We start from the raw sequence: 4185 nt of genomic DNA on the forward strand, positions 1-4185 counted from the left end.
AGAACTAGATGGTGCCTGACTATTGCTACTGATCATTTTCATCAAGGTCACCATCGCTGGATCCTGATAGAAGGGGAAGAAAATGTAGAACGGATCTCATATTCCTTAAAAACAAACAAAAAATGCAGTCTAGCAGATCCTGAGACAACTGCTCTGAGACACTCCTCCACTCCTGGACCCGGCTAACCCCTGAGATGACCGTGTCCCTAAAGACAATGAGTGAACAGCACTGTCAAGTACTTTGTCCCTTTTCAAAACCACACAAATGAGACTATTCAACAATTACTTTAAGACAAGGATGCAAATGTAAGGGAGCAGGAAAACTAGATTAATGGAATTGAATCATCCATTCCAAAATTGTGAAGGAAGTAACGCACGTCACTGAACAACTTGTATAGAAATTGTTGAATGGGAGCCAAAAGTACAGTGTAAATGTTTATTGAAAACACAATAAAACACTATTTTTTAATGTAGCATTAATGGCCTTAATGAATAGGCACCATATTTGTGGAACCATATTTGCCACATGTATATCTGACAAAAGACCCAGGATATACAAAGAATTCCTAAGACTCAGCAATAGAAAGACAAACAACCCAAATAAAAATGGACAAAATTTGAAAAGACAAAGAAAGTACTCACATATAAATGGCTGATAGACACGCGAAAAGAGGTCAACATCACTGTCATCAAACCAAATTCACTGCCACTGAGGTCATGCCAACTCATAGCATCCCTGTAGAACTGGGTCCCACTGCCCTGGGAGTTTCGAGGACTATAGCTCTTCACAGGAGTAGAAAGCCCTGTCTCCATCCCTTGGAGCAGCTGGTGGTTTCGAACTGCTGACATTGCAGTTGGCAGCCCAATGTGCAACCACTACGTCCCCAGGGCTCTTCCTGATATCATGGTCATGAGGGAAATGTCCACAGTGAGATATCAGTACACAACCAACAGAATGGCTATAATTAAAGAAGCTGATGTCACCAAATGAAGCACAGTACTTTCCTAAGTATGCCAATGACCAGAGGGGAACTCCCTATCACTATCGGGACTTTTTTTTTTGGTCTTTCATTATTGTCTCATAATTCTATTATATACCTAACCTACCCATAGTCTACAACCCAGGATAGTGTTATGGCATGAGAAATAGTCGTTGACTACCAAATTTGTTGTGCCCCTAAGAAACTGTAAAAGATTCCCTACCCGAAAACTATTTCCTATAGTGATTCCCAAAATTGTAGCATCAACTTGTCTTTTTTATTTTTAATCTTGTTTTATTAGAGGCTCATACAACTCTTATCACAATCCATACATACATCCATTGTGTCGAGTGCATTTGTACATTCATTGCCCTAATCATTCTCAAAACATATGCTTTCCACCTAAGCCCCTGGCATCAGCTCCTCATTTTCTCCCTCCCTCCCCACTTCGCACTCCCTCATGAACCCTTGATAATTTATAAATTATTATTTTGTCATATTTTGCCCTGTCCAACATCTCCCTTCACCCACTTTTCTGTTGTCCATCCCCCAGGGAGGAGGTCACATGTAGATCCTTGTAACCTGTTCCCCCTTTCCAAACCACCCTCACTCTACCCTCCCAGTATCACCACTCTCACCACTGGTCCTGAAGGGATCATCTATCCTGGATTCCCTGTGTTTCCAGTTCCTATCTGTACCAGTGTACTTCCTCTGGTATAGCTATATTTGTAAGGTTGAATTAGGATCATGATGGGGGGGGGGGCGCAGGGAGGAAGCATTTAGGAACTAGAGGAAAGTGGTATGTTTCATCTTTGCTACATCACACCCTGACTAGCTTGTCTCCTCCCAGAGACCTTTATGTAAGGGTATGTCCAGAGGCCTACAGATGGGCTTTGGGTCTCCACTCTGCACTTGCCACCTCATTCACAATGATATGATATTTTGTTCTTTGATGCATGGTACCTGATCCCTTCGACACCTCGTGATTGTACAGGCTGCTGTGCTTCTTCCATGTGGGCTTTGTTGCTTCTGAGCTAGATGGCCGCTTGTTTACCTTCAAGCCTTTAGGACCCCAGCATCAGCTTTTCACAGTAGAAAATCTTAGAACGAAGAAAAAGGCTCTGATTTGGCAGCAGACAGATCCAATCTTGACATTTCTATTTTCTTGTATTATCATAGGGATGATATCTACGATCTCAGATTTCATAAGAAATTACGATCACCGCTATTTTTCATTCGGCTGTTTTCACAAGTGAAGATAATGTGTGCCAAGTACTGAGCACAGTACCTAACACAGTAGACGATTAGTTGCAATTGTGATGATCTTCATATTAACCTTTGCCCTTTCCCTTGGTTCTCTCTGCGCCACAGGTAACATGTGAAATCCTACCATCTGCATGAAGACAGTGTTTCTTCACTGAGGCCAGGACAGGGATGACAGAAGATGCTTCAACAGGAAGGACGTTTCAAAAGAGACAGCAGGTTGCCAAGAAGGCACTTCGCTTATTTCACAATTTTGTCTAAGTCTATTGATCCCAAATTAATTAGCTTATCTTCATACAGTTGTCTTGTCCCTTCCAGGTGTCATACTGAAAGAAAACTGTTTAAAAAATACTTGTTCATCCAAATGTAAAAAAAAAATTCAGAAAGAAACATTGTATGAAGACTATTTAAAATGTGATGATTTTATTTCTGACTTTATTTTCAAATGTCGAAACACTTTGCTGAAGGAGTCCTTGGATGGCTCAACTGGTTAAGCCCTTGACTACTAGCTGAAAGGTTGGAAGTTCAACTCCATCCAGCAATAAGTACCATAAAACACAGATCGGAGAAATCTGAAAACCCTCAGAAGTACAGTTGGACTTTGCACATACGAGGCTGCCATGTGTTAGAACCAATTCTTTGACATCTAGCATCAACAATCAGAAGTCTACTTACACACACACACACACACACACACACACAGCAGCCACAAGGACAGCTGATTACACATCACAAACCATGTTCAAGCATCGCCTGCCACCTCATTCCTCATCTACAGAGACGGGTCAGAGATTACTTGCATTCCTATCCCACTTGAAAGTTCATCTTCACTCACTCTTAGACCATTTTCTTGCTCGTGCACAAACCTGGAGGATGTGGGCAGGTCCAAACGGGCCGGTAGCTAACATTCCTGAGCGCACAGCTACAGGTCAGTGTCCCTGGGCACAGCGAACACTGGGGAAACATACAGCAAGGGCTGGGCATGTCTTTGGCAACCATGGTTATGCCTTTATATAAATAAACTTATATAGAGAGATACACACACATAAATACAATACATAAGTCGCTTAAAAATAAAACAACTTCACAGCACAAATATTGTATTGGCAATACTTTTGACAGATCACCAGTGAAGCTAATACTCCTTTCTCATCCTGTAAGGGCAGAGATGAATTCACCTCACTGAACACTCGTAGCAAATGTCCAAGAGACCAAGCACTTGTCCAGATTCTAGGGACTCTAAAGGGCATAAATACATATGTGAGAAAATATATATTTAAATATTTATACATAAATGTAAATAAACATTTATATATAATATACATAGACAGATATCTTAGGAAGAAACACAACCTACCCTGAACCAGTGCTCAGTGGCTGATCTGTTAGTCTTTGTTAACCTGTAAAATTTTCTCAGTCTCTAAAGACTCATTGAAATCCAAGGATCTGGGTTAGAAACTGCATTCTTAAAAGTGAAAAAGAGGTTGAGTAGCTATTTGCTTATAGACTAACTCATCTATCTAGAGATTGATCTCTGCCAAATTCTCCATGACTCTGTTGCTCTGTTATTTATGAGGTGCTGTGGCATCGAGTTTCAGAAATTACCAACCAGTCAGCACTGAGGGGTATGTATTTCCTTGCTCACTCAGTGGCAAGACACATATATAATAAATCCTTAGGAAGTTTGTCTCTTTCAGTTGGAGTCGCAATAACTGCTGACTCCATGAATTGCCACAAAAACACATTCCCGAGTGAAACGAAGACCACCCGAGGCAGAAAAGAAGTACTTCGGTATTTCAGTGTTTCCAGTAAGAACAATTGGGTAGCGATGAGAAATAAGAAAGTAGGTTCTGTGACTGAGGGTTTGTTTCTAAAAATAGTTTATTCTAGTTTGTCCCCCATGGAAAGATAGTAACAAATTAATTGCCCACATGTCCATTTG

This window comes from Tenrec ecaudatus, chromosome 10, assembly GCF_050624435.1.
Source record: "Tenrec ecaudatus isolate mTenEca1 chromosome 10, mTenEca1.hap1, whole genome shotgun sequence".
NCBI lineage: Eukaryota > Metazoa > Chordata > Mammalia > Afrosoricida > Tenrecidae > Tenrec > Tenrec ecaudatus.